Genomic DNA, 13,278 nt, shown 5'->3' with positions numbered 1-13,278 from the left:
CACGATCTAGACATGAAATGTGCTTTCTGGCCCGTGCCTCAATAATAGGAACACAAAAACGCGGGCTGCGGCAATGCCGGCGCTCTGATACTCAGAGCGGCGGCCTCATTACAGCCCAAAAAAGGGATGCCGTTGTAGAGCGCGGCATCACAGTAGGTCCTCTCCCTGAGGCCCCAGGCTTGTCAGGAAAACAAGAATAAAAAATGTGAACCAAACGGGGTACATGGACTGAAGAAGCATTCTCCCAAGAACAGTCACTGAGGGGATAACCCTTCCAGTGGATAAAAAACTGCTGTTTGTTCTGAAAAAATCGAGAAACACACATCTCTTGCAACTCATATTCAGGATGGCCATCCACAGAGAGGGGAGGAGGAGGACGTTGAAAACGTCAGTGGTACGGATCAGAAACAAAAGGTTTTAACTGTGAGACATGAAAAACTGGATGAACCTTCCAAGTTTGAGGCAACCGTAGCCAAACAGGATTCAACAACTGTAGTCTCCGAAAAGGGCCATAAAAACAGGGTTTGAACTTATTTTGTGAGAAACGAGAGGGCAGAAATTTAGATGAAAGCCATACTTTGTTTCCTGGTTGATAAGAAGGTGCCACCTGATGTTGACGATCCACCTTCCTTTTCATAGTCTCTTTGGAAGCCAATAGGGAAGCATAGATTAGGTAATGAATATGGTGGATTTGTTGTGCAAATGAAGTAACTGCAGGAACAGATGGAGATCTACGAGGAATAGTGGAAAAAGTCTTAGGATGGAAACCATGGGTGCAATAAAAAAGTGTTGATCTAGTTGCGCTATGCATTGTATTATTGTAGAAAAATTCAGCTAGAGAAAGAAATTCTGACCAGTTACTTTGAGTAGCATTACAGAAACAATGTAAATATTGTTGGAGTTCTTGATTTAAAAGTTCAGTTTGACCTTTGGTTTGTGGGTGAAATCCTGATGAAAGGGCTATATCAATGTTCAGTAAGGCACAAAAAGCTTTCAAAAACGTGACACATATTGTGGTCCTCAATCTGAAATAACCTCTTGTGGGAGGCCATGGAGGGGAAACATATCCTGCATGAATATACAACTCATTTCAGGAGCTGTGGGCAACTTCTTCAAGGCTGTGAAATGCGCCATTTTGGTAAAGTAATCAACAGTTACCAGGATGACATGATCACCTGAAGAAGACAGTAGTGAACATATGAAATCTGTAGACAGGGTGTGCCATGGAGCTGAGGGAACAGGTAAGGGCATTAATAATCATGCTGGCTTGGTTCGGGGTGTCTTGGTTTGGGCACATACAGGACATGCTTTTACATAAGTTTCAGCATTGTTCTTAAGGGTAGGCCACCTAAAGGAACGTAGGAGCAGCTCCTGGGTCTTTTTAACTCCTCGATGCCCAGCTACGGGAGAATCATGGCACACCTGTAATGCTTTGGTTTGTATTTTCTTAGTAGGCAAGAATAGAGCGTCTTGACAATAGAAGTTGAGGATTCAATTTATTCCACTCTTCTAGTGGAAGGTTCTGGTATTCAGACTTGACACAGACGAGAAAAGACCGAGTGACCCAAATGATTCCACTGGATTCAATGATGTTTGGAGAGGAGGTGTTGGTGCTTTCAGGATAACGACAGGATAATGGATCAGCCACTAAGTTCTGGGATCCGGGAATGTAGGTTATAACAAAGTCGTATTGGCTGAAAAGAAGGCCCATCTTGCTTGACAGCTGTTTTGGCATTGGAAGCTCCTGAGACATTGTAAATTACGATGGTCAGTTCTTGCTTCAAACGGTTCTTTAGTACCCATTAGAAAATGTCTCCATTCTTTACAGGCTACCTTGAGAGCGAGTAATTCTCGTTCTAATTCTGAACAATTGCATTCAGTTTCTGTCAGTATGTGGGAGAGGTAAAAGATAGGATGTTCCAAACCATCATCTTCTTGTCTTTGAAGTAGGACTGCACCAATGGCTCTCTCAGAAGCGTCAGTAACTTCTATAAATATTTTAGTAGTGTCTGGGTGTCGCAATATAGGTGCTTGGGTAAAGGATCATTTTAGATCTTAAAAGGCCTTTTCTGCACTATCAGTCCAGACAAATCCATTCTTCAGATATTCCTTCTTGATAGTCTGGGTGATAAAACTTTGTTGATGGGCAAAGTCTTGTATAAGCTGTCGATAAAAGTTCGAGAGCCCTAGGAAGCACTGGGTTTCTTTCACAGAAGAGGGAGAGGGACAGTCCAAGATGGCTTGTACTTTGTCTTGATCCATAGCTATTCCCGTCTGATTGATGCAGAACCCAAGATACTGTACTTCAATCTTGTTAAATTCACTTTTTTCTGGTTTACAATATAATTGTTTCTGTCTGAGTCTTTCCAGGACCTGAAGTACATGCTCAGTATGCTGTTCAGGAGTATGGGAGTATATTAGGATATCATCCAGATAAATCAGCACACTATGATTTAATAAGTCAGAAAACACGGAATCCATGAATCGTTGGAATATAGAGGGTGCATTGGTTAGACCAAAGTGCATGACTCAGTATTCCTAGTGACCAAACGGAGTATGAAAGGCTGTTATCCATTCATCTCCTTCTTTGATATGCAAGAGATGATAGGCACCCCTTAGATCCAATTTAGTAAACATCTTGGCTCCTTGGACATCGTCCAGTATATCCCTAATCAAGGGTAAGAGATAACGATCCTTGTTTGCTATTTTGTTGAGTATGCGAAAGTCAACACAGGGATGCAGATCTTTAATTTTCTTAGGAACGAAGAAAAGGGAAGCCCCTGCAGGGGATGAAGAGGGAACGACTAAACCGTTCAGAGGACTGTCATCTAAGTATTCTTTAATTACCTTCTTTTCCTGTTTCTTCAAGGAATACATCTGACCAAAGATAACCACTTCTTTCAGAATCAACGTAATAGCACAGTCACAGACAGGATGAGGAGGTAAGAAGGGCTTGCTAGGCTTCTGGAAGACATCATAGTATTCCCTGTAACAACTAGGTGCTCCCTGTATCGTATTAATAGAGCAGTCATTATCTTTGGGAGAAAGACATAACCCTTTGGGAGACCAATAAGAGTTTGTGGAGTAGCAGTTCAGTTGGCAAAACTGAGATGTCAAAGATATGGTTCTTGTTTCCCAATTGATATAAGGGTTGTGCTGAGTTAACCAGGGTATTCCTAAAAGCATAGTATGGTTCGGAGAGGATATGAGATCGAAAGTAATGTTCTCCTAGTGCCTACCAAAACGCAGACATAGAGTAGGTGTAGACTCCACCACTGGTCCTGAGGTTAAAGGAGAAGCATCAACTGTGTGTACTTGTTCCGGCGTTTCTTTAAGAACTCATGGAATTCCCTTTTTCTCTGGCCCAAATATATACCACTGGCTCCACAATCCAATAGAGCAAAAATTGTTCTTCCTGGCCTTGTGAACTTTGTAACGTAACGGATAACATAAACAAGGTGGAAAAATTCTCTCTGGAGGAACATTTTGAAGGTACTTCTTCTCCTCCCGTCCCCTTCCTCCTCACAGGGGGCGGGAGTTGGGGTTTCCCGAAAGCCTTGAGGGACGGACAGGACAACTTCGGATCAGATGACCAGCTTTGCCACAATATAGACAAGTATTCTTTCGCCATCGGTCCTCCTTTTCTGAGTCGAATAAAGGACCACGGACTAGATCAATCTGCAAGGTATTTTCTCTGTAGATCTTGGTGCTTCAAGATGGACTTCGGCAGAACGTCGGCTTGTAGTACGGAGTACTCCAGGTTGGTATGGTAATCAAGTCTTTCGTTTTTCCATCTTACGTTCTCGCAATCTATACTCTATATTCATTGCTTGATCCATCTGTTCTTTCAGAGATCGAGCTTGAGTGGAATGTACCAATTCATCCTTTATGTCTTCTCAAAGTCCACTGTGAAACAGGGTTACAAGAGTGTGTTCTACCTAAGTGGTTTCAGCTGCTAAATTTTTGAAGCAGGTTATATATTGTAAGACATCCTGATTGCCTTGCTGTATATCACATAATGCTTCTTCAGCAGCTGCCTCTAACCTGGGTCACTTGATCATCTGCTTGAAGAGTTTAAAAAAAGCAGGATAGTTATTTAAGGCAGGATCTCCAGCAGAGACTAGGGGTCGCCCAAGCTAGTGTAGGGCCAGATAAGGCACTGATTAAATAACCCACCTTGGCTTTGTCAGATGAGAATTGTAATGGTTGAAAGGCAGACTGTCAAAGAGTCCAGAAATTCCTTTATCTGATGCTGATCTCTGGAATATCGAAGTGTTGAGGTGGGCAAAGGAGGTAAATCCACAGGTCGGGAAGACAAGACTTGTTGTAGTGTGGTATTCTCAGCCCACAATTGTTGTAATTCTTGAGCTTGTTGTAGCACTGTATGAAGCATGGCTTGTGCATTTTCTACAACATCATCCTGTGGTCCTTCCATGGTTCTTTCACAACGTAGATTCTTTTGGCGTTGCAATCTATCATGGTCTGCACATCGCTTACCACCGTTGGCTGAAGAACTTGAAGGAGTACGCAGTCTTCTACTGGTTTTGGACTCACCAAGAGAGGGGCAACCCTTTCTAGTAGCCAAGATGCAGATTGACTGGGAACGCCAAAGCAGACAGTACCCTCCAGAAGGAGTCCCAGAGAAAAAAACAAAAAATGTGGGAAAAAACCTCTACACAAGAACTCCTGAAAACGAAATAATGACAAAAAGAACAAAAATGGAATAATCTCCTGCAAAGAGCAACAAGAACTGGAGAAAACACAGAGAAACAAGAGTGAGGATCACCACCAAGCGGAAGTGTTTGCAAAGACAAGAACTGAAGGGCTTATATACAGAGAAACAAGAAGTGACAAACAGGAAGAAAAGAGTGACACCATCTTTGAAAGGGAAAGGCCAAATAGAAAAGAACAGGAAAAAAGTACCAGTAGAAAAGGAAAAAGAAAAAGGCATTCTGGGAAAAAGAACACCAGGAAGAAAGACAGCATGGACACCAGAACAAGGAAAGAAACGAAGTTGGACGAAAAGAAGAAGAAAAAAGGAGGAAAGAAGAAGATATTCCCCAGAGGTCAAAATGTGCTTTCTGGGCTGCGCTGCAAAAATAGGAACACAAAAACACGGGCTGCGGTGATGCCGGCACTCCGATGCTCGGAGCGGCCGCCCAATCGCAGCCCGAAAAAGGGATGCCGCAGTAGAGCGCAGCATCACATGTCCTGTTTCAGCCAGTTGAAACATATGATATGGACTGACCTGGACTGAACATTTGCACAGATTGGTTCTGAATAAAATTTGCACAGGCAGATTCATATAAGGTGACTACACCAACTGGTTCACATTAGGGCTCAACATACTCTGATTCACAATAGAACTCTGTACAGACAGAACTGTGGTAATACTCTGAACTGGTTGATTCACTTTATGAATTTATGTCACTGAATTCACAGGCATACATGGTACTATCTGATTCAGGATTTATGTAACTGGAGCAGTAGGCACATTCAAGATTACATTTTGTGGAGCTTTACTTCTTGCTTCTACCCCAACAGAATAGTACGGAGGAGGATGATTTAACAAAATCTGATTTATAAATTCATCATCCGCGTCACTCTCATGTGTCACTGTCTTTTTACCTTCCATATCTGTTGTCTGTTCTGCTTTTCCTGTCCTTTTCTTAGTTGTGTCTTTAGTGTTTTACCCATTTTCACTCACAATAAGTGGATACAGTATAGTTCCTTCTATAACCTCTGTTCTCCAAGCTTTCGGCTCTTTAACCCACCTTGCCTCTGCAATTGTCTATAAGGATTTCTGCATTCCATCCTCATACTTGATTTTCAGTTTATGTCATGCTATGTGTTCCCAAATATTAAGTGCTTCAAATTGTACAAGTCAGGGGCGGGGTTTCATCTAATAAAGACCTCGCTTCAGGTTATCTATAATCCTGAGGTTAAAAGTTTTATAACAGGGAAAAGCTAATACACCTTCTTTCCCAGTAATCTTGCACTACTGTTCAAGCCACATACATGCATGAAGACCTTTTTCAGATGTTACATAATGACCTGGAGTACCTTCCGTGAGGTCTCCATACCCTGTTTAACTGGAATAAACACATCTCATTTTAATGTGCTGTTTAACACTTTAAAGAACTTAATTTTCAATCAATTTCAATAACTCACAATAAGTTTTCATTCAAAACAAGAAGTAACTTCTATCCCACCATCCTTTTCTCTTGATGTTCTCAATCAATAGCAACACAATACTGCCCATCAATACCAGCACAGCTTTCCACCAACTGACCTATACCAGTGCGGCACATGATGACATCAAACTCTCTCCTTTCAGCAACACATTTGCTTCACACCTGTTTCTCACACAATCACTCATACACACCTAATGCAAAAATATTGTGAGTAAAAACCAACAGCATGTCTGCTTACTAGTAACCCAAACACTTTGAAGCAGTACATAGGTACACTTTCCGACTATGGCTTTCACAATAACTCAATGAGTAAAACTTGACCAGCAATTCTCACTCCTGTTGATACAGATCCCCCATGTGCACTCAGGATTCACTTAGTAACAACTAAACCAATACTCATTCAAGGACAAAATATTGGCAATATCAATGATGTTTCATGCAGACAATAAATTAACTAAGGGCCATATGTATGAACACATTTTCCCATAGACACAAAATGGGTAAAACCCTTTGATACATCTGGCCCGAGTGTCTTCTACATACCAGACCTGTCAACTACAACAGCAGCAATTGCGGACATTTTTAGCGAACATTTTTTAGCAACAAACACCACATCACACAAAAACAACAACTCCACAAAACACTTCACAACATCACACTTTACTGCAATCTTCAACCCTAAAGCAATGCAAGCGGGAATCCCTAATAATACTCGCACATCTGTCTTATGCAGGACGATGGTGGACTTCATCAGTTTTCAGAAAGAACCATGGGACAGGCACAATTTGGAGTAGGCAATCACATGGGACCAATACTATTTCCCTAATACTATGCCTACATTGTTTTCCCTTCTTGTGGAACAAACCATCCTCGGCTACCAGATTCATTGATGCATTTCTTACTTCACAGGAATTAATACCTGCCAAGGTCAATGAATCTTGGACCCAACATAAGGGTGTGGAGAAAAAGTAATAAAATTTCAATACAAACCAATTCAATCTACAAATTATGATAAATGTGGCCACACAAAGAAAACTCCAGTCAGGAATAAGGTTAGGGGGTTTTATTATAAGCTTAGACTCACAGTTATGTAGACAATTCAAAAGACAACATTATAACGATACAATATCACCAGGGGTTGCCCAAGGTGACAAAATAAGTTCAGGCAAACTAGCAATAATAAAACTAAACACTCAATCAATACAATACAGAACATCGGAAAAATATCCTGCTGCACAGACAATAAGTGTTGTTTAGTTTTAATAAGCTTAAAGGCACTTTAAATCATTCAATTCAATTAGTTTGGGCAAAGGAAAACCCTACAGATTGGGCAATTATGGATTTAAATGTGCTGGTCTAAACACACATAGGCAAAAGACAAAAAGTAAAACAAATGTAAAAATAATTTGGAAAAAGGAAATCTGGGCAACAAATAACCAACTAAAGAGGGCAAAAGATGAGTAAAAAGGGAAAGCATCAGCATTTCAGAAGCTCGAGCAGTAGTCTTCTTCTTTGGTTAAAGGGAAAATATCTTAGTCTCAGCAAAGCATTTCAAAGGGGCAAGAGCAGAGAGGACAATACCTCTCAGAGTCCAGGGGAGTCAGTAAGGAGAATAGGGTGGTGCAGACAGCTTCAACGGGGTCTGGAATGGGACGGCTCATCATCTCATCAATGTCTAGCTGGTGAATGGTATATTAAAGTGCAAAAGGGAAGATGATTCGTCCATCCATCACTCCACATAACATTGAAGGTGTAATATCAAATAGAAAATGATCATGTGACTCAGACTGCAACATTAGTGAAGAGTCTCAAGATGTTCATGATAAGGGTATCTATCTGTATTCTTAAATGCAAGATTGTAACAGTTGCATAGGTTGCTAGTCCGCAGTCCTGAATGTACTGTACTCAAGGACAACTTCCCAGGCTCACCATGTGTAAAGAATAGACATCTATTGCCAAGCTAGCATTCTCATGAGAATAAAATCTGGAAGAACAGCTCATGCTAACAAGATGACAAAACAATTTCTGCATATTCACAAAGGCAGGGTCTAACAGGCCTCACTTAGGCTCCTGCAAGTGGATTAAAACTGCACATTAAATCATGCAAACACAACACAATTCACACCCAAATTATATAATGATAATATACTTCTGTTAGTGTTAATTTTACAGTAAAAACTCTTCTAATACATTTCTGTCAGTATTGCACACAACTAAATTTCGTTAGCTTTGCATACGATTTTAAAACATTTCCCATTGCAAATCTAATATCACTTTAGTGCAGACTATTAGTTTTAAATCTAAAATATTACATGATCACAAATAAATTCTTCAAACATGAATTTTTAAAGCTATACCACATGGGTTAAGTTAGTCTAAAGTGTATGCACACTAATATGGCTTCTCAGTGCACTACTTTACAACCAAACTATTAGTACTTTGATTAACATCATTCATGATGCCATCTGCAGATCATGCACTATTCTCTGGCATGTGTTATGGTGCAAAGGTTCCTTAGCTGTGTCTAGTCAAGGATTTGGGGTCGAGGAAAAGGCTTCATTACAAATTCCAATGTGCCACAGCAGCCATACGAGGCTAAGTACATTTTATGAGTAGGCCTATCACACAATATACCTCTTTCCCTTTGTTTGCCATCATTTCACTTGACCTAAGGATCTTACACAAAAGTAAGGATATTATGTTTGTTATGGCCTGTAGCAACTCCCGGGGGTGTTTACACTGGGTTGTCACAGTTATGTTCATTTTGCATAAAATAATGAGAGGTTGGTATGGTACTTGTGGTGCAAACCAATTTAACATTACATGAGGGTTACATTTCAGCACAAAATTCAGGGATGTTAATCAATGCTACTCTTGTGCCACTTTGCACAGGGAAACACACCCAGAAGTGTAGGTCCAGTTGGGATGTCCCTACTTAAAAAATTAAGGCCCTCATTTTGATATTGATGGTAAGAACCACCTACCGACGCAGCAACGGCTGCCAAAGGACCATCGCTGCGGCTACTAGACAGATTTCTGCCACAAAAAAAACCTGCTGTGGCCATGCTGACGGATGACGGTAAGGTGACACTGCTGTCACCAGCAGCGCCACGCCAGTAGACCTCCACCAGCCGTATTATGACCAATAATACAGCCTGGAGGGCGCTGCTGGCGGTAACAGTGCCCCCTCCCGTATACTGCCGGAGGACCCCCTGAATACAGGTAAGTCGGGTCTCCGAGAGGGGTTGGGGGTGGGGAGTGTTGTGTACGTGGGGGGGTGAATGTTTGTGTGTGCGTGGATGTGGGTGTGTTGAATGCGTGTGTGCATGTATGGAGATGTGAGTGCGTGTATGTTGTGTCATGTGAATGCATGTCTGCGTGTATGTCTGAAAGTGTGTGCAGATGTGTGTGTGAATGGATGGATGCATGTGTGGAAGCATTTGGGAATGGGTGTGTGTATGCGTATGTGTGTGTGTGTGAAGGGGGAGTGAATGAAGAGGGTGGGGGGCCTGGAGAGGTAGGGGGTGGGGCGTAACTGGAGTGGAAAGGAGGGGAGAGACCCCTATCAGTGACAGGGAAGGAATTGCCTGTCACTTATATGGCCTATGGCCATGGTTTTCATGGCGTTATGAATGCCATGGAAACCATGGCGGTAGATGGGGTCATAATCCGGCAGGCTGAACAATGGCGGCCACCGGGCTGGAGATTGATATCTCTACCCCGTCGGCTGTTACCGTCGTGCCAGTCAGAGTGGTACATTGGAGGGTTGACTTCAGCCAACCCGCCAATGTCATAATATGGCGGTAAGTACCGGCAGCCTGTTGACGGTACCTCCAGCCATATTAACGCTGACTGCTGGGGTCGTAATGACCCCCTAAGTGTGGTTCAAGGACTTAGCTGCCACTGACCTGGACCTTGGGCGTGACTGGGCAGTGCTCAAAAGGCCCACAGTTTTGGACTGGTTGGACATGAAACTCCGTCAGTCAGGTTAGTGCTCCAGCTGTTATTTGGAATTGCATGGTCACAAGTTGAGGACTAAGCATCAAGGATTAATTTAATTAATACAATTTAATGGCATGGCTTGTGTCTTCTAGGTTTGTCCTTTGTGGGAGCCCACCCCCTATTATCCATGGATCAGGCAATTGATTTTCTTTCACTGGCCCCAAATCAGGAGCAGAATGTAACTTAGGGGTGACATCACCATGTGAAAGCTACCTATAGAGAATGTGCCATGACCAAAGGCAATCTAAGGAAATAGTGTATGAAAAATTGTAGGTATGCCAGGTCATTGTTACCGTGAATGGAAACTGTATATGTGCACCACCTCATGAACTGGACATAGCTATAGTAATGATGTGAGTGTCAGCCTAGCGGATTAACTTCTAGCAACTAATAAGTTACACATTTTTGAAAGTTCGTCTTAGCACTTGAATGAAAGTATAAGTCCATTGGAATTTATCAAAAAGCGCATGCAAACCAATAAAAGAATAGCAGCCTTCAGTATCGCAATACCAAACTCAAAAAAACAAAAACTAGCAAAGCCAGTGCAAGAGCTATTGTCTTTGCCAGTGTGTTTTACTCATGTTGTACACCGGAGTGGCTGGTGTTCAGCATTGCTAAATGTTAAAGGCGAAAAGGAGAGTGGGCTGTAGAGGAGTGTCATAGAATGGAGTGTCATAGAGTGGAGTTGCTTGGAGTGGTGTAGAGTGGAGTAGAGTGTAATTAAGTGGCAAAGGGTGGTGTAGAGTGTCATGGAGTGGCATATAGTGGAGTAGAGTGTTGTGAAGTGGCATAGAGAGTCATGGAGTGGCCTAGAGTAGAGTGTTGTGGAGTAACTTAGAGTGGAATGGAGTGAGTTGCAATTGGATCCTGCCCATTCGCTATGTCTGGATTGTTTGGACCTTTTACTATGGCTGTATCTCACTACAGGTGTCTCACCTACAGTAATCACATGGCAAATGGACTGCACATGGTTAAACATGAACACCTGTACACACGCTTGTTCGCACATGTATGGGATGTGAATAAGAGACTACTCTCATACACAGCTTGGTAAGTTCACACAGGTAGCCTGGCACAATGGGAACTCTGCAGGATTAGCTATTGACCTGGAGTAGGTCTTATAATGTTAGTATACAGTAATAGGAAAATTTAGTGTGATTTACTGTTTTGTCTGTAGTGATACTTTATTATACACATAGAGAGGACTGCTTTAGAGTGCAATTTCACTTCCCTTTAGAATACAGAGACAACTGACAGATTGACTTAGGGCGTACCCTTTGTGGGAAAATCAATTCTGTAAGTTCCACAATCGCATATGGACAACTTACGGGTCATCCACAATTATGTAATGTCAGCAGAGGTGGACCTGAGACCCCTATTAGCAGATGTTACCAGTGACTACTGGATGATGCCATTTTAAACTGTGCTAGAATGCCGGCGGAGGAGGGTTGGGAGAGGGGTAGAGAGGTGATGTGGCACCCTAGGATTAGCCAAGGGTGCCTGATTTTTAGAACATTCCTCTTCCTTTAAAAACTCTTGCACAAGGGAGAGACTCTCTCTTGCCTGGTGATTTCTCTGCACTTCACTGCAGAACCCTGAAGGAGTACCCCCCCTTTATGGCTGGAAAGGACTAGGAACTCTGTTCAGTTGAACCCAGGAACCAGTGGGACTCCTCCAGGATCAGTGAGGCTGGCCCTTCTACACCTCTTGAGTACCAGTTGGGGAAAATCCTTAGACGTTTGCACCCAGAAACCAACATCAGGAGGAAGGCTGGCACACAGAGCTTGGAAAACCAGCTCCATGAGGACTGTACCATATTGGAGGTGTGGAGATCTCGCGCAACTGCCCCTGGTGGACAGTGCTCATTATGAGGAGTAAAATGAACTAAATAGTGTAAATGGGACTATGGGGCCTGAGTTATGGCATTTTAAAGTTCAGTGACATTTTACCTTTTCTTTCTTCTTAGATAAAGAGTGTAGGGTTCTGCTGCTGTTTTCACCAATTTTTCCACAGTCTGGGTGTGCTTGTAGCCCCCTCCTCAGTCTTTTCTTTGGGCCTGCATACCCTATCCCGGGGGCCATATTTGTAATGGAGTGGGGTGGGAAACCATCCTGACCTCTGAATGTCAAGAGTTAGGGGAATCACCATCACCCCCCCCAGTGGTGGCATGTCATCTGGGCAGCAACCACAAACAGAGGAGATCCTGCCCACAGGAGGGGGCAGGGACAGAGAAGTTGCCGGCTCCTAAAGGTGCAGGCCATGTGGGAGCCGGTAGGGCAGCAAGGGGTAGCCTCCCTCAACTGCCCCCAACAAATGGAGGCATATGGAGTGCCCTGGTGAGAGCATGCACCCCACAAAAAATGAAGAAAAAACAAAGGAAATTGCTGTGCCAGGCCCCTTAAAGCAGCACATCTCTCCTGTAAGCAGAGAGAGAGCTGATAATAAAATATTCACTGCACCTAGAAGAGTGCCTCATAATGCTACAATTTTAGACACTTTCTCTGCAGAGAAGGATAGCAAGGGCACCACCAGCAAAAGAATAGAAATGTGGGTGGGGGCTGCATGAATGCAGCAGCTCCCACCTTATAAGTTTCAAAAGTAATGACTCAATGTTTGTGGGGTCCTTAAAATCAGGACCTCTCTATAATTTCAGTAATGTTTTCAAACCACTCCCCAGGCTGGAGCTTCTGCTCTACAGTTGGGATTGCTGTATCCTCTAGGGGCTGTGTTAATGGCTGCAGTTATTGTGGCCTGAAAGTTGTTAAAGGAGATGCATGTTCTGAAGTGCCCTGTAGGGACTAAGGGGGTAATTTTGACCTCAGCTGTCTTTTTTAAAGACCGCCGAGGGACCGCCGTGCGGAAGACCACCAGCGGTGGTGGTTTGCTGCTCGGCCTATTATGACTGTTGGCAGCTCTCTGTCCTTTTACGGATGGAGAGCTGCCAACAGCCATACTGGCGGGAGGCGGGGAAGTGGAGGTTGCTCCACCTCCACCGCCACGCCAACAGAACACCGCCCAGCGAATCACGTCCTGTGATTCGCCATGGTGGTGTTCTGTTGGCGGTGTGGTGTCGGTGGAGCTG

The sequence above is a fragment of the Pleurodeles waltl genome, chromosome 9, assembly GCF_031143425.1.
Source record: "Pleurodeles waltl isolate 20211129_DDA chromosome 9, aPleWal1.hap1.20221129, whole genome shotgun sequence".
NCBI lineage: Eukaryota > Metazoa > Chordata > Amphibia > Caudata > Salamandridae > Pleurodeles > Pleurodeles waltl.
The sequence above is the reverse complement of the archived record's forward strand: the minus strand, read 5'-3'. Positions refer to the sequence as shown.